Genomic DNA, 19,615 nt, shown 5'->3' on the forward strand with positions numbered 1-19,615 from the left:
GACCATGGTGTTATGCCCCTCGATAGAAATCTCCTGATGTTGACAACTCAAGGCATGGGGCACAAATTAGTGTAAATGCTTCATACCTTCAGCCGCATGCATCCGGCTGGAAGCGATTTCTCACACTTGTCAGGCCTAAATTCTTAAAAGATTAATTTCAGGTAGTTTCTTTTGGTCCTGAAAGAGTGTGATCGGTCTTTTCCTAAAATTCGTTTCAATGTGATGAAAGCAGGTTTCCGTAGCAGTCTGAGCGGGTCAAACCATCTGCCATGTTAAATTAGCCCGAGCAGTGTTCACATTTGAACCAATCTCCACAGGCTTTTCTTCACCCTCACATAGCTTTTAGCACCATAAATGTGTCCAAGAAAGTTTTCCAATGATCAACGGAAGCTTGATGAATAAAGTAGAAAGTAGGCCTACCTTTACATGTAGCTGTCTGTTGTTCAACCTAGACTAGAGAGTACATGCAGATGCAAAATGCAGTAAAAGAGAAATTTTCATGTTTTGTTTACTTAATTTTCATCACTATGGTAGTAGCTCAACATGAAGAACATAGATTTCTCCCTATATCTGTGAAAAGCTGATAAGAAGACTGCTTGTGAAAAAAGTTCTTAATATTCCTATTGTTTTTTTATGTGAAGTAACATTTTGAGGGCAAGTTTGTCTAAATAATGCAAAGAAACTTTCTGCACCATACAATCTGTGTACAAACTTAAACACATCTGATCTTTAAGTGCATGTATGTGTTCACTTCTTTCTGGCTATCCACAAAAAACAAAAACAGAAGACAAACTGAAAACATTCAACTTCCATGCAGCTGATTTGCTTGGAGTAGATCTGAAGATTTTCAGAAGAGTGTTGTGAATGCGAGCAAACTTCTAGAACTTACATACTTCAGCTAAAAAGTACAGCCACTGAGCCTTCAGATGTCAAGCCTTGGAGACAGAGTGTTAATGGAGACATTAGCAAAAGCCACTGAAGTGTCTGTCAACACAACTATTCCTAAGTGGGTGTAACACCTACCCATTAACACCTCCAATGTTCACACCTGTGCTGATGCTGTGGGACAGGTAAGACTATTAGCCTTCCAGGCAACACAACTGTCTACTCTACCTGTCCAAAAACGTTTCACACAGCGAGTTAACAAGATCTGATCTACGGCTACTTCGTGGTGCTCCTGACCATTCTGTGGAACACCTACTGATACAGGTCTAACAATACTACACAACACCTACTGATACAGGTCTAACAATACTACACAACACCTACTGATACAGGTCTAACAATACTACACAACACCTACTGATACAGGTCTAACAATACTACACAACACCTACTGATACAGGTCTAACAATACTACACAACACCTACTGATACAGGTCTAACAATACTACACAAGTCCTCACTGTGTTCAAGGATTTAAGCATCTGGCTTCCTGGCAAGGAGCAGCAGGCAATAAATAACATGGACCTAAACGGAGGAAACGCTGATATTTGCTGATTCCATCAGAGAGACAGGAGAAAACCACTAGCCTTTGGCAATTAACCGATACAATTACATGTCAATTAATGTACAGCCTGAGCAACATAGAAACACATTCCACTACCAGGATTTTTACCATTAACAAAAGAGAAAGTAAAAAATAACAAAATGAATTGGCACTGAGCACTTTTAGTACATTCTACCTGCAACACCATACGCTGTGCAGGTGTTCTGCGGCAGCTAGCCCACTGCATACTACATGCATCTCCATCTCACTGGTCTATCAGTCTACTTCCCGAGCAGACATGCCACATGGACGGCCGCTCTGGCCACCTGCCCCAGGTTAACACCACATGGTGGCCCAGTAATGACCCTGGCATCCGCAAAATGAAGATTTATGCCTACCTGGTCCTTAGTGAATACCTTCAAATAGCTCCATTTGCCCCTAAACTGACAGAAAGGATTCATGCACCATGCCCTGGACTGACATGCCTGGGGTCTGAAAACTGAGCGCATGGTCACCTCTAAGGTAAAACACAGAGCCTACAGGTGAGTCAAAGCTAAGCCAGACAACCATCCATCTGCCAGGTGTCGAAAACTATCACAGCTCATTAATGCAACACCGAATGGCCTCCCAATTCTCCTTAAACCCTCTACTGACCTGTATATTCCCTTCACAACTTCGGCTCCCAGACTTTGCACACCTTTTGCTAAGCTAGAGCCCAGAAAGTCAAACATGGATCATTGCTGAAGTCATTACACACAACATTGACATATTGCAGGTATGTCTGTAATCAGATTACAAGGGACTGCTTCCAGCTGCATATAGTCTAGCTTATAAACAGGTTAGAACAACAGGACTGTCCACACATCAATGGTCAAAGCGCAAACTTGGAAAAGTTCAGTAGAACATACAACTGCAGAAGTCAAGAAAGCCTCCCAAGTATACTTATAGCCATAAATACACATGTGGAAGCTGGTTTTCTAACAAATGTATCTCTCTGAACATACTTTTCCACATATATAATTTCAACATTTTACAACACCAATCAGCTCATTTACATAATTACAGTCTTCCAGATTTTAAGAATAACAATGATTCACGCACAGGATATTTTCATTCACAGCACAGGATACAGCACAAACCATTTCGAAACAGAACCTTTACATTAAACTCATCTAATCAAGTTTTTGTGAAGTTATCACACAAAAGCGCAAAAGTACAAAGTTCACATCTCTGTATAGATTTCTTTGTGTGAACCCTAATATGAAATTTAGCACATGAAAGCTGTTCAGAACAATGTATTACAGTTAGACAGAGGCTAAAGCTGTACAGGTGTGGATATAACCCTACACACTCTAAATGCCCCCAAATTTCACCCCCAAAAGTGCATTTTTAGAGGCAAACAAGGGGTATACCTGTCATCACGTCAGAATTGCCATTTTAGCCTCAACAGGTGTGACAAATTTAAAAAAAAACAACAAAAACAGGTGATATCAATCAAATTTCCCCTAACAATGGGAGACAAAGAGAGAGGGTTTTAGGATTGATAAAAACCTTGTAAGACAACTGCCAGGATTGTAGGAACAAAATTATTTTTATAACTAATGTACATGCTTGCATACATGCACAGAAAGTACTGAAAAACCTATTTGAACTGAGAAAACAGCATCTACCTGCAGTACACTTAGGGTCAGTAAACCTGCTACCACTTAGTATACCGGTACTTGTAGGCCTGTGCCCGTACTTGTAGGCCTGTGCACGTACTTGTAGGTCTGTGCACATACTTGTAGGCCTGTGCCCATACTTGTAGGCCTGTGCATGTACTTGTAGGCCTGTGCCCATACTTGTAGGCCTGTGCACGTACTTGTAGGCCTGTGCCCATACTTGTAGGCCTGTGCATGTACTTGTAGGCCTGTGCCCATACTTGTAGGCCTGTGCCCATACTTGTAGGCCTGTGCACGTACTTATAGGCCTGTGTCCATACTTGTAGGCCTGTGCCCATACTTGTAGGCCTGTGCACGTACTTATAGGCCTGTGCATGTACTTGTAGGCCTGTGCCCATACTTGTAGGCCTGTGCACGTACTTACAGGCCTGTGCCCGTACTTGTAGGCCTGTGCCCATACTTGTAGGCCTGTGCCTGTACGCCCAATAAGACTTCCTGCTACTCTCGTTCTCCATCACTTATTCTCATTTTTCCTTTATTTATGTTCATGTCTATACAGGTTCTTATTGCTATATGTGTCTGTTTGTCAATCGTTATTCTGTTACATCTACATGTAAACAAGCTAAGATCATTCATCTCGTCCACAATCCCAGGGTAATTCAAACAAAAACCCTAACGGTTTATCAACACGAAACTGTACTTTAAATCTAAATAATTAAAGAAGACATTCCTATTCTTTTCTGCTGTGAACAAGGCTAACTGTGTTTAAGGAATGACTTTAAGGCCCTTGATAAAATAAAGACAATATGTATACGTCTAAGATTATTATTATTATTATTATAAAGCTGGCATTATGCGGATTTGTATACACCTGGGGCCCGTTTCACAAAGTGTTTTGACAAAGCAAGCATAGCTGTCTTAATAATATGTTACCATAACAGTCGTGCTTGTCGCAAAGTGACACAGGCTTTGCAGAATGGACATCAGGAGAAGCTTCTTAACCAATGTTTAATACAGAAAATCAAGACCAAACACAGCAGGTACATTAAATCTTCTGTATGCTTAGAGGTATTATATTGTAAAATTATTGTCTATTAACCATAGAGTTGTCTTACCACAAAGAGTAGCTGTACTGTTTAACTCTGCAAGCCAATGCCGAGTAGCTGTACTGTTGAAGTTTCTCCACCATATGTAAAAGCTGTACCTAATCTTCAGGACTTTTCTCCAGTAACGACACTGAGAAGCTACGCCTCAGAAACAAGAGCTAAAGATCAGGCCTAGTGTACAGCTACCTTGTATCATGCATGCACTTCGCCTGATCTACATAAAATCAGATAGGCACAAACCTGTTCCCCGCAAACTCCACAATTTGACCTGGACCAGGAAATTTTGAATTCTATCCATAATTAATTAATATTTTTCCGTATCTGCCTGAATCCATATAAACTGTCAGAAGTTTTCAGCAATAGCTGGAGAAACTGGTTTTTTTTTTCTCCAACTCTTCCTATATATAATACCCGTATTGTTAAGAAGCTCATATTTTGAGGTTACACGCACTGCGTGATGGCCATAGAGTATGTATACATGAATATAAAGACAGAGGTGACTATGTTAAAGGTGCACGTACTAAAAGCTGCATGTAAGCCACTTTTTGTCTTGACTCGCAAATGCCGCATGACTAATTCATAACGCTTGACTGATACATTGTCTCAATAACGGCTAGCTCGAGCTAATCAGTAGACAATTTATTCGGAGAGTCACTTAAGCGGAACAGACCTAGCGTGAAGAATGCTTACCCTACACAGGTGCTTCTGATGTAAACAGGAAGTTAGCCATTCTGCCGTTTTTGTCTTAGTGAGTAGGTGCAAACAGGCGCACATAACACCGAAATGTAGATTACATAATGCTCAAAGAAAGTGACAAAATTGCTGACAGATTTCCAAATGAATGGGTTTATCAGAAAAACTGAAAGCTTAAACTTGAAACACAAATACAACTGTGAGCGAGCAAACTCTTTAGACACCCCTTAAACCAAATTATTGTAAAGAGATTAAGAAGCTCATCAGAACCATGTGCTAATTTGATTTATACATACATACATACATCTGTAACGGTTGAAGGATTTACCCTCTGAGCCAGACTAAGAGTGGAACTCTGATCTTCCTATCTAAAATACAGTGCTCTACCAACCGAGCTAAAAGAAAATTTCTGATAGCTAAGACGCTATTATGAGCGCTGGAAAGCTGCATCCGTCAACCAAAAACAGCTGGGTGGTCTTTATTACTGAATAACAGGTCATCCCCTTCTCACTTTCTAATGGAGCTCTATAAACAAGACTCATTAGGAAATATAACTAGAAAAAAAAAAAACAAGATAAAAAAACAAAAACTGTTTGTTTAGAAAGCAAAGGATAGTTAAATTGTGAACTCTTGCAATTTGAATAAAGCTTACCAATTAGCAATGTAGAAAAGATAATTTTGGAACATTGTTGAGTTTTTACAACATTTCCAGCTATTAGGACTAACCCTTCATAAGACATGTCAGCTAAGAGAGATTGTGGAGCAAGTCGTTAAGTCAATGGGACATTCTCCACATCATTGTCAGCCTTTTTAATGTCATCACAGTTTTATAAGAGCACGACAGTGACCATTAATTTAGCTTTGAATGCAAGAAAATCTGTTAGTTGGCATGATAGATTATTTAATTATTGCAGCTTATTTATTTATTTGATGGGTGTTTTACGCTGTACTCAAAATTATTGGAACTGTTTGTAACTCAGCACTGAAGAATATTTCACTTCGTCAATGCTTGTTAATACATGACAACTTAAAATAATTAACGAGAGAAATTATAAAAATCAAGCTGTTGCTGATGTTTATCCTCAAACACAACATCATCCATAGCAGCGCTGTAAACTTGAGCCGGATATAAGTCCATCATAGCCACCACATGAAAAGGATTCCTATATGTTCACTACAAACTTTTAGGAAAAGCAATTAAGATAATGACATGAATAAAGGAATTATTATGGTTTCTGGACTAAATATATGTAATTTAATTCACAATATAAAACTCTCAGAATCAGGAATTAAATGGGCAAGTTAGTCACTGGCAAAATTTGTGATCATTTAGTGCGATTAGTATTCCTGAAACTGGTCATAACCGGAGTTGTTTGTTTTGGTAAAATAACATTGATTATTTCCCTATCCACACCACTTTATGTTGTGTATTTTTTACTCTTAACTAACACTATCATTTAACATTTTTTCATCACCAAACTCATTTGACTTGTCATTGTTTATTTTCCAAATGCTGTACTCTTGCTTTACTCTATTGGTCACTAGGTTTAATGTTATGCTTAGTATCTGCCGTGTTTGTATTTATGCGCAAATATATAATATAACTACGTCCACAGTTCAAAAAGATTCTCTGATTTTGATCGAATATTTCTCCATGTTTATCACCAAACAATATCAGTTTATCTGTATGAAGCGTTTCAATCAGTCCTTACTGCTTTACAAGAACAGAGCTGTTTTTGTTCCAAGCTCATGGTTCAGAAATCTTGAACTATCCACTGAATTCCTTCCGCCTATCAACATCCTGGGAATTCTGATCTCTCGCTATCTCCCATGAATATTCATTCAAGCTTTGCTGATTTTCTCGCTGACCAAAATAGCCAAATTTTACGAGGGTTTAATTTAATTTCAGACATCTTGCAACACCTGAGGCTATTGCAGCCAGAAGCAATCAAAGGGGAATTGAACATTTAATTAACATCTGCATAGAATGGTTTCCATGGATACGTCTGCCAAATTCAACACAGATTGATTTGCATATCAGAGCTTGCTGCGGCTTGTCAATCATGTGAGTCAGACTCAGACAAATTCTCAATCTGGAATGTGGAGATATTCCGCAATGTAACAACACATTATGCGCGTTACACTGAGGCCTGTCATTATAATAGGAAGTGAAATGAAACAGTCAACTGCTGACTGTGTTGGCTGCCTCCAGCACATGTTCTACTACGGCAATCTTAACCCCTTTACAAATTACCCTGTGTAATCAGCCCATAATTGGCCTGCCATTAGCCTCTTCTTCTCATAGCTGCATATACACACACATATCACACATGTTGTCTCAGATAGCAACGCAAAACCTTTGGCTTTACAGTTTGTGTTTACTGTTAAATAACAGATGTGACAACCTTAATGTTGCAGGTCTCAAAATCATTGCTTTGCAATGTATTCATTCTTAGGTAGTACAACATTGCTTTGCAAAGCCTTTGTTCTTAGCTAGCGCATAGGCAAATTTTTATGCCAGACAGATGTCAAACTCATTGCTTTAAGAAAGCATTATGATAGTTAGGTTTATGACGACATCAAAATCAATGTTTATATTTATGAAACCTTTAGATCTCAAATCATTCCTTTATAAAATCTTTATTATTAGTAAACATGTGAAGATCTTTCCGCCACACAGTTTTCCACTTCATTGTTTTACATACAGACAAAAATCAAAAGATAGACTGGAGGTTCTGAATTGGGTTTACAGGTTGAGTCAACACAGAGATTATCAGTGCACTGTGCTGATGAGCATCGTCGTATGGCTCCAGTTCTCAGCCGCAACACAATCACAGAGAGCGACAGCGATGCACATCAGCACAGTGTACTGATAATCTACTTATCACACTAGTATACGCGGTCTAGACGCGTAGGTATATAATAATACTGGTGGCTCGGTTCATTCCTGGCTGGACAATTCTGGCCAGTATGGCTGTCTGCAAAATGTGGTATATAATAATACTGGTGGCTCGGTTCATTCCTGGCTGGACAATTCTGGCCAGTATGGCTGTCTGCAAAATGTGGTATATAATAATACTGGTGGCTCGGTTCATTCCTGACTGGACAATTCTGGCCAGTATGGCTGTCTGGAAAATGTGGTATATAATAATACTGTTGGCTCGGTTCATTCCTGGCTGGACAATTCTGGCCAGTATGGCTGTCTGCAAAATGTGGTATATAATAATACTGGTGGCTTGGTTCATTCCTGGCTGGACAATTCTGGCCAGTATGGCTGTCTGGAAAATGTGGTATATAATAATACTGGTGGCTCGGTTCATTCCTGGCTGGACAATTCTCGCCAGTATGGCTGTCTGCAAAATGTGGTATATAATAATAATGGTGGCTTGGTTCATTCCTGGCTGGACAATTCTGGCCAGTATGGCTGTCTGCAAAATGTGGTATATAATAATACTGGTGGCTCGGTTCATTCCTGGCTGGACAATTCTGGCCAGTATGGCTGTCTGGAAAATGTGGTATATAATAATAATGGTGGCTTGGTTCATTCCTGGCTGGACAATTCTGGCCAGTATGGCTGTCTGCAAAATGTGGTATATAATAATACTGGTGGCTCGGTTCATTCCTGGCTGGACAATTCTGGCCAGTATGGCTGTCTGGAAAATGTGGTATATAATAATAATGGTGGCTTGGTTCATTCCTGGCTGGACAATTCTGGCCAGTATGGCTGTCTGCAAAATGTGGTATATAATAATACTGGTGGCTCGGTTCATTCCTGGCTGGACAATTCTGGCCAGTATGGCTGTCTGCAAAATGTGGTATATAATAATACTGGTGGCTCGGTTCATTCCTGGCTGGACAATTCTGGCCAGTATGGCTGTCTGCAAAATGTGGTATATAATAATACTGGTGGCTCGGTTCATTCCTGGCTGGACAATTCTGGCCAGTATGGCTGTCTGCAAAATGTGGCAATATAATAATACTGGTGGCTTGGTTCATTCCTGGCTGGACAATTCTGGCCAGTATGGCTGTCTGCAAAATGTGGTATATAATAATACTGGTGGCTCGGTTCATTCCTGGCTGGACAATTCTGGCCAGTATGGCTGTCTGCAAAATGTGGCAATATAATAATACTGGTGGCTTGGTTCATTCCTGGCTGGACAATTCTGGCCAGTATGGCTGTCTGCAAAATGTGGTATATAATAATACTGGTGGCTCGGTTCATTCCTGGCTGGACAATTCTGGCCAGTATGGCTGTCTGCAAAATGTGGTATATAATAATACTGGTGGCTCGGTTCATTCCTGGCTGGACAATTCTGGCCAGTATGGCTGTCTGGAAAATGTGGCAATATAATAATGATGTTATTTCTTGTATTTCTACTTCCCAATGTAAGCCAGAAGGTTACAGTTATGTTAAGTTCTTTTACACATCTGCCACAAGTGATACAATGTTAAGATAGATCAACTGTAACTGTGTTATATCATGTGCCCTAATATTCTGAATCATGCTCCTAACCCAAGTCTTGCCAAGGCTGAAGGTAAAATTTACTCAGAGCAGTCTGGGTTTCTCTACCATAAAACCTGTCTGCATGCATGCTCTTATAAACTAAGCGAGAAATTCTTCAGTTTAGCACTGAATAACTATCCAGTTTCACAAACGTTCATTCTCTGTCATTCTCTGCCATCTCTGTCATGTCCATAAAAATAGAGATAGACTTTTCTAAATGAAAATGCTATCATCCAGGAACAAGGCAAACACAGTATTCAATAATCCTTTACATCTTATAGTGCTCTGACATAACAGAGTGTCTTGTTACCACAACAACAGATTCCAGTCTACCTGTGGCTGCATTGACAGTGTTTATTGACAAATGCAAATACTTCGCCTCAGACTCGAGAAGTGTCAATTTACCCAGGATTCACTTGGTGGTTAGATGAGACAAAAGTCAACAGCTCCTTTCAGACTCTCTGAATACCCACTTCAATCTAATGAGAAATAATGCTTTCTCACGTCATTCTGCATGTAGAGGAATACCAAAAGTAGAATATAGGGTTTTTCATAGTAGGGCTAAATACAACTTCTCAACTGAGAATTTACACACTCCGCACCTATATACATACACTGTACACATCTATGTGTACATGTATATGTATATACATATAAAAAATACATATATATATATATGTATGTATGTATATATACTTATACTTAAATATATATATATATATATAATATAATATATTATATATACTTAAAAATAACAAATATATAATGAAGTAAAAAACAATTATTTATATTATAAATACCTTAACTAAAAAATGTCATTTTCATTGCTGGTTATTAAAACAATAAGAACAGAAATATTACATTCAATGTATAAAACCTGTAACAACCAATTGTAGCAGGTGTCTTCAGGACTATGTATTGGCCAATACATAAAAATAACATTAAATAATAATTAATATTAAATAAAATAATAAATAAGGGGTTTTCAAATTTTAATTTCTGTTTGATATGTTTCCTATAGCTTTTATTTTTTTTGTCCTGATTGTTATTTTTGACTAGTATGTAATTCATCACATATGTTTGTTTAAGCATTTTCAGAAAGCATCACACTGTGCACACGGACACATTTGTACTTTTAGTGAAAACGTGAAATTGACCAACCCATCCAATATACATGTAGTTCTGACTCCAGTATCAAGATGAAAGCTGCAAAAATCATGTTCCAATTTGCTCTCTCATATTCCAAAAGGTTGAGGAATTCAGGTACTACTTGCGCACTTGCTGATGTGACTATGTTTTATGTTTAATTTGGTGTAAAATTAAAATCATTCACTTATATACATCCTTCATAAACAACTTTACCACTTCAGGCAGAATATAATTAACCCTGCAAAAAGGGACTTCATTAACAGAAAGTAACCATGAGAAAAGGGTTAGGAGGAAACACAAATTAGAAAATCTGTCATCCACCAGACAATAAACCAACTGACCTGTAAACTATATAACAATTACTGTTTTCTATACAACATTAACACTACATAACACTGTTTTCTATACAACATTAACACCACATAACACTGTTTTCTATACAACATTAACACCACATAACACTGTTTTCTACACAACATTAACACCACATAACACTGTTTTCTATACAACATTAACACTACATAACACTGTTTTCTATACAACATTAACACTACATAACACTGTTTTCTATACAACATTAACACTACATAACACTGTTTTCTATACAACATTAACACTACATAACACTGTTTTCTATACAACATTAACACTATATAACACTGTTTTCTATACAACATTAACACCACATAACACTGTTTTCTATACAACATTAACACTACATAACACTGTTTTCTATACAACATTAACACTACATAACACTGTTTTCTACACAACATTAACACCACATAACACTGTTCTCTATACAACATTAACACTACATAACACTGTTCTCTATACAACATTAACACTACATAACACTGTTTTCTATACAACATTAACACTACATAACACTGTTCTCTATACAACATTAACACTACATAACACTGTTTTCTATACAACATTAACACTATATAACACTGTTTTCTATACAACATTAACACTGAGCACAGGCAAAAAATTCTGAGCTTGCAACACTCCTTCGCTGTTTTAAATTCCTCCTTTACCGAAATACAAAACAAAAAAAAAAAATGTAAACAAGTTTTCTAAAAACACGATTACAAAAACTGACGTTTCCGAAAGACGACTCAAAACTTGTCTTGCAAGTTAAACTTGTTGCCACAGCTCACTGACGACTAAGAACTTGCACATTTCACCCATGGCTCTGGTGATTGACACTGGCTGTGCTCAGCTATCATCATTCCTCTATACATACAGCTAAAGCAGAAGCCAACTGACACTGTCTTTAGGCAATGTGTTATTCAGTAGCTTATCGTGTGTTTTAAACAAATTTTCAAACCACAATCTTTGTGATTTATTAAATAGCTCTGTTCATTCAAATCCAGCGTAGCATGAAATCAGTGCCCTGCTAGGACAATCTACATACAGGTAACCTTGATCTATTCATAAGTATGCCACTATACAAATGCACATCCTATACAAACATTCTTAAGGGGTTTAATTTATAACAACTGAAATAAGCATCTCACAATGTTACCTGAACTGTTCAATATTATAAATACGTATGGTCTGGGGCTACCCTCGGGCTCTGCCCAGTTTCCCCCCACCATACTGGCCCTGGCCGACGTTGTTTACTTTGTAAGTGAAATTTTCTTGAGCATGGTGTGAAACACCAATCAAATAAATAAATAAATCAAATAAAACAATAAACGAAATAATAAAATGAACAACAAGCTGAAGATGGTACACTGCTGGTGTCTCTGATGTAACAGTCCTGCGTATCACGTTTGCCAGTCACAATATTGATCGTATATAAGGTCATATACTATTTAAATGCTCAAAGTGTATTGTAAGTCCATGTTATATTGCCTATTATATTATACCACCAAAACTACTGCCTAAAATATACCCTGGACAATTGATTTTGCCAATATAAGTATAATATATATTATGCTGTAAATCTTCCACCTTTTTAACCACTAAAGCACTTTTAATCAGTGGAATTTATGCTTACAATTATTATCGTGATGACAATGACGCTAACACGATTCATTTGCATCACAAAATATGCAAACTTAATAAAACTGTGACAATTATTTCTCTACACCTAATAATGTAGTTCTCTCACAATGTTACAAACTCTTGGTTGCAGGAATGGTTGAAAAGGTTGCAGGGGAATTAAGGTACATGTATGAAACTTGACTCAGTGCAAAATAGCATATTTGGTTACATAACACAGATCATGATGCATCACTGAAACTGTTCACATGGTACAGTTGATATTAAGTCTTGTTGCAGGCGGTGTATATAAATATATTATCCCTTGCTGTCAAGATTTCAGCAGATATGACAACAACCTTATTTGATTGGTGTATTAATGTACTTACAATGACCAATGGCACGCTCAATCAGTACACACAGCACATGGGATCTCACTCAATCTTTCAGTTTCTCATTACAAGATAATCCAGGGTGGAAATGCTTGAAGCCCACTTTCTGAAATTGAATAAAAAGTTTAAAACGTCAGCATAACTGATTCACTTGAATAGTGTCTCCGACGACAGTTTTCACATTTGACAAACTCGTTAATGGGGAACCTTTTGCACACACAGTATACCAGTTCATGCCTAAGCTGTTTAAGTCTACTCCTTATTCCCGATTTAGCAGAAAATGATCTGTGAGGAAACCGGTAGAAAAACTACACTAGGATGTATAAGATGAGGTGAATGGTCAATCGGGTTCAGACACAAACCACACTCAGTCACAACTTCAATCATCAAGACAGTAGGCTTTTTACATCATCCACTGTACACATGCTGTAATTCTTCAACCCTTTCGCATGTTTGCAAGGTGTTTATTCTGAATGGATTTTTCTGTGTAGACTGATAAACTTATACTTTTTGTGAAGCCCTTAAGCTGGCCAATCCAACCAAAGCAGTTTTGTTATCAAAATCAAATTAAAAAATTTGCTCCTTTGCATGCAAAACGGTTGAGGAATTACCATGTCCTCACTGGCCAAGAGGTATAAGACCATCTGTCAGAAGTTTTTCCTGCTGGATAGGCTGTAGTGTTAAGTCAGGTGGTTTGTCAGGTATATAGTGAAGTAATGTGGTAATGCAGGTTAATTAGCTCCCACAGCTTTCTAAGATCCAATACCACACTAACTGACATACAACATGTACTTAGCAACATGTGAATTAAAAACAGCTGGACAATGTCCATGCAAACAGATCTGACCTCCAGCTGGATGTATCAGACCTCCAGCTGGGCGTATCAGACCTCCAGCTGGGCATATCAGACCTCCAGCTGGACGTATCAGACCTCCAGCTGGGCGTATCAGACCTCCAGCTGGGCATATCAGACCTCCAGCTGGACGTATCAGACCTTCAGCGGGGCTATCAGAACTTCAGCTGGACGTATCAGACCTTCAGCTGGGCATATCAGACCTCCAGCTGGGCGTATCAGACCTTCAGCTGGGCGTATCAGACCTCCAGCTGGGCGTATCAGACCTCCAGCTGGACGTATCAGACCTCCAGCTGGGCGTATCAGACCTCCAGCTGGACGTATCAGACCTCCAGCTGGACGTATCAGACCTTCAGCTGGACGTATCAGACCTCCAGCTGGACGTATCAGACCTCCAGCTGGGCGTATCAGACCTCCAGCTGGACGTATCAGACCTCCAGCTGGGCGTATCAGACCTCCAGCTGGGCATATCAGACCTTCAGCTGGACGACATCATCTCATATGGAATACTACCATATGTACATGTATAAAAGCACTACCTTCTTGTTTAATGCATCATTTTTGTGTAGTTGTCTCACTGACAGTAATTGGTACATACTTTGTAAGGTGAATGTTTTAAGCTTTCATCCTGGAAGACTAATTTGTAAACTGATCAAGCATCCCTCAACATGACCTATACATTATTACTGTAATTGTGCATGTATCAGACTCGATCAGCATACAGGGACCTTAAGACCCAACTCAATTCAACTGCTGTGTTGGGTAATATGCGCGATATGCGAAATAACAATACGGCACAATCGTTGTGCTCCAGGCGTTCAGTGTGTGCTGGTCAATCTTACAGTTGTACGGCCATCAGAGAGTGGCATGTCTGGGACCAGAGTTGAATGGATATAACATTCTGATCAACACTGAACTAGCCTATGGCTATTAAAGTCGGGTTAAGTACAGGTTCCACAAGGTTCCTGTCCATATGGTTTAATTGTCACAGGCCTAGTTTACAGATGTGCCACAAACAACCCATTAAACTAACCAAAACCCCGCTGGACACGCTAACCAAATCATCTTGTGAAACACTCTAACAAAACTGTCATCGTCCAAGCAAGTGTTTTCCTCAAGGAAAATCTCAGTGGAAAAACAAGGAAGAGCGTTCAGCGCTGGCAGACTTACTAATAAGTAAAGGTTTCCATCACCAGCCTTTCTCGTCCTCTATCTGTCCGTCTACAGGGACATTTGCATTATTAACGAACACAGCCAACTAATTGAATCCCGTCGATATCTTAGGGCTTTATCCTCTATAATTTTGGTGACCATTGATGAGTTTCTAGGCCATGGGGTATGATAAATTATTTGCTTGCCACTGAGGAGTTTGTGCGAGTTTTCCATTGGGAGAAATTGTCAGGGGACGACTACGAGCAGGACAATTATGGATGTACCATGTGCTGAGAAAGATCTAGCGACGAGATAAAACCTTGGTCTGGATCATCAAAACTTTCATTTTCATCTCACTCCTAATTAATAACTTATTCCCGTATAATCAATGACAAAGGAACAATTGTTTTGAAGCTAACTTGGCCACTGCAACTGTGAATAGATTGTATGATGAATCCTACAGAACTGATATCTATACATATATTATCAGCTTGTCCACTGATCACTATCTATGCACTCCCAGACATCACGTTCTGTTTTTTAAACTGTCTACTTGTGTGTAAAAAAGCCATAGGCAGTGTAATCATGCAAGAGATGTCCTTTACATGTTATGATAACCAAAATATCATTATGCGCACATAGGCACATCTAACTAGCACATCAGGTGAGAATTTCCATACTTAATCGCACTTGGCTTTACAAAGGCGAGTTCTGAGCGCTGAATACATCAAAAAGTGATACAGAAGACCACAGGATAGAGAATAAAAAGCAGAACACCAACGAAAGTATGAGAATAAAGCAGCAATAGTCACATGTAACGAGTGAAATCTGGCCTCTTGTCAGAACTCGGAGATTCTCACCTAGCACACACCTGTGTACCCAGTTTCTGATGGATCAAATTAAAAAAATAAAAAACAAAAAATTTTCAACACCATCAAGTTGACTGACCGTTTTATCAACACATAAAACCTGTGTAATAACACTTTTACGATTCCTTCTGTTCATGCAGTACTCATTAACCAACAAAACCCTAACGAGCTGTGCGCTCCTAAACAGGAAATATTACCCCGTTTTAGCACATCAAGGCTGTGGATAGAGACAATAATACTCTTCACTTTATTAACACTGACAGGGTACCGTTTCACTTTTTGCTTTCCATTATTGTCTTTTTCTCATTTAGCGGTGAGTTATGTTTGTAGAATCTCTTTTCATACTTTTTTTCATATCACACTGCTGATTAGCTGTAAGTGCTAGCAAACCGCTCCATGTACACAACTCTTTAAAATGCTCTAGCCACATTTGCACAAGTGTGTACAAGTTGGCCCACAATAGATTCAAAAAGGTTATCTCAAAGCAGTCACCTTACCCCTGAGAACAAGGTCAGAATATGTCATTTAACTGTTTTGTATACATGCACCTGTTAACGTAATCGCACTGCGACATCTCGACAGCCTCTCTGATAAGACAATGTGTCACAAAGAAAGATAAAGGACAACTTAGATGTCAACTGTACAGGGCAAACCTTTTGATATTCTACCGCAGAGGAGTACAGTCTTATTTACTATATATCGCTAAAAGTAAAGATATTAAAGCTGGTTTCAGTGAGTTTAGATTTTGGCAAGCAGGGTTTATAACACCATAGCATTTATCAACAGTTAATCAACCCAGTGTAAGCTTAAACTATAAAACTGTATCATACTTCCCTTACATCATGATTATTTCACAAAGAGTTTTGGGGGGGGGGGAGGGGGGGGTGTAACCCTTTATTAGTTTTTTTTTCAGTTTTTTTTTACAGTTCATTGTTTAAACTTTTACATGAACATTCTGGACCACACAAGTCTCTTATTATAAATCCAATCATTTTTTAATTTGTCAATTTCAGGTTTTAACTTCCTTTTAACATTTACCTATGATTTCACAAGACAAGTGCTATCCCAGAACTGGTAGGTGTAGTGGGTGCATGTGCGGGTTACATCACTAGAATATAACCTAATTATTACTGCAAAAACCTAACACTAAAAACACTATTGATGCGCGTGCGTCACATCCATTTCTTGGATAAAACCAAAAAGTGACAATATATATGCGAGGTTACCTGAGCCAAAAAGTTATGTACCTATTCAGCTTTGTGAAAAGAGTGGTAACTTGGACATTTACACTGCTTGACAAAAACCAATGGGGAAATGATTCAGTACATGTAGTACTTATGTCTAATATACTGCCTTAAAGTACATATGCATGTATGCTTGCGGTTCTACATTGTGCTTAACAATTTTTTTAGTCATACAACGAGGAGGTGTGTACACACAGTCCATGTCACAAAATGCTGCCGCCACTGAAGTATCATTCCGAAGACACCAGACATGACACTCTAGTCAGTCACATTATACGCACACCGGGCCAACTAGTCCTGTTTAATTGCTCTCGCCTCTCAGTGCTCAGTGCCCAGCAAGACAGCAACTACAGCGTTGTAGTACCTTTTTTTAAAGCCTTGGGCATGACCCATTCCAGGTTTGATCCCAGGTCTCCTGACATCAACCTGGGCGCTCTGTAACAATTAGGCCACTTTACATGCCCTGCCTTAAAGTATCAGCTATTACAATGTCTGAAAAGTGAAAAGAGGCCTAAAGCTTTTCACTTAACCAACCGCTTATCAGCATAGGAAAATGAAAAGCCCGTCAGCCCATCAAATGGCATGGTAATACTCAGTAGTAACACTTAACCAAGCACAAAATAAATTGGATTACTGTCATTATCTCTTACTTCAGGTAAGTAACGGCCTACCTGGTTGAGCAATCACACTTTAATATGTTAATGAGATGTCAGTGAAGGTGAAGGTTCGTGCTTGTCACCCTAGGCTATATACCTGAGCAAGTGTACCTGTGCTAGCCGTCAGCCATGTCTTGGCAATAGTCAGCATACCTGGCAGGTATAAAGACAATCTCAACATTTGTTACCTGTGGGTTCAACTGACCTTAGCACTCAATAGCCAGGTACAAATATACGATAGGGGCCATTTTGACGTAATTTTTTTTGGTGAATGACGTAGTTTAGGCTGTATATAGTGTCATCAGGCATCTTGGTTTAGATCACATACGTTAGGAAAAGGAAAATTGTTTACAAAGTTTTCTGCAAGTTGGAATACATTCATGCGACAGTTGAGTATTCAATTCAGCATAAGGGAACATAAAACTGCACATTATTTGGAGTATCCAGTGTAATCAGCATTTCAACATTTTAAAGTTGCATTGGGACATACGCATGTATAAGCTATATTGTCCACCTTTGTGTGCTCGAACGACAGCAGTAGCAAATCAGCATTTCAAAGTCTTCTTCCCTTAGACCCACAGGGATATATTAGCCACGGTGGTTTTCTCTGGGTGGTGCAGAAACAACAATAAGATCAGCATTTCAAAGTCTTCTTCCCTTAGACCCACAGGGATATATTAGCCACGGTGGTTTTCTCTGGGTGGTGCAGAAACAACAATAAGATCAGCATTTCAAAGTCTTCTTCCCTTAGACCCACAGGGATATATTAGCCACGGTGGTTTTCTCTGGGTGGTGCAGAAACAACAATAAGATCAGCATTTCAAAGTCTTCTTCCCTTAGACCCACAGGGATATATTAGCCACGTTGGTTTTCTCTGGGTGGTGCAGAAACAACAATAAGATCAGCATTTCAAAGTCTTCTTCCCTTAGACCCACAGGGATATATTAGCCACGGTGGTTTTCTCTGGGTGGTGCAGAAACAACAATAAGATCAGCATTTCAAAGTCTTCTTCCCTTAGACCCACAGGGATATATTAGCCACGTTGGTTTTCTCTGGGTGGTGCAGAAACAACAATAAGATCAGCATTTCAAAGTCTTCTTCCCTTAGACCCACAGGGATATATTAGCCACGTTGGTTTTCTCTGGGTGGTGCAGAAACAACAATAAGATCAGCATTTCAAAGTCTTCTTCCCTTAGACCCACAGGGATATATTAGCCACGTTGGTTTTCTCTGGGTGGTGCAGAAACAACAATAAGATCAGCATTTCAAAGTCTTCTTCCCTTAGACCCACAGGGATATATTAGCCACGTTGGTTTTCTCTGGGTGGTGCAGAAACAACAATAAGATCAGCATTTCAAAGTCTTCTTCCCTTAGACCCACAGGGATATATTAGCCACGGTGGTTTTCTCTGGGTGGTGCAGAAACAACAATAAGATCAGCATTTCAAAGTCTTCTTCCCTTAGACCCACAGGGATATATTAGCCACGTTGGTTTTCTCTGGGTGGTGCAGAAACAACAATAAGATCAGCATTTCAAAGTTTTCTTTCCTTTCACATAGAGAGGTATTAACATAGGTAGAGAAATTTTTTTCCATCTAAAAATTTGTCATCAAAGCATATCCCAGTCTGTCGCTCAGTTTTCTCATCAAAGCACATCCCAGTCTGTTGCTCGGTTTTGTCATCAAAGCATATCTCAGTCTGTCGCACCATTTTGTCATCAAAGCATATCTCAGTCTGTTGCTCGGTTTTGTCATCAAAGCATATCTCAGTCTGTCGCACCATTTTGTCATCAAAGCATATCTCAGTCTGTCGCACCATTTTGTCATCAAAGCGCATCCCAGTCTGTCACTCCG

At 39.0% G+C, this 19,615-nt stretch overlaps 1 protein-coding gene across 3 annotated transcripts in view; it reads right to left on the minus strand.

The window, feature by feature from the left end:
• Positions 1-19,615, minus strand: part of LOC135477403 (zinc finger CCCH domain-containing protein 10-like) — a 135,838-nt gene that overhangs the window by 82,993 nt on the left and 33,230 nt on the right. For all 3 annotated transcript variants that reach the window (XR_010445193.1, XM_064757474.1, XM_064757475.1), the window contains exon 2: positions 12,987-13,095. The gene's annotated coding sequence lies outside the window, so the exon portion shown is untranslated. The remainder of the gene's footprint in view (positions 1-12,986; positions 13,096-19,615) is intronic.

The sequence above is a fragment of the Liolophura sinensis genome, chromosome 11 (assembly GCF_032854445.1).
Source record: "Liolophura sinensis isolate JHLJ2023 chromosome 11, CUHK_Ljap_v2, whole genome shotgun sequence".
Taxonomy (NCBI): Eukaryota; Metazoa; Mollusca; class Polyplacophora; order Chitonida; family Chitonidae; genus Liolophura; species Liolophura sinensis.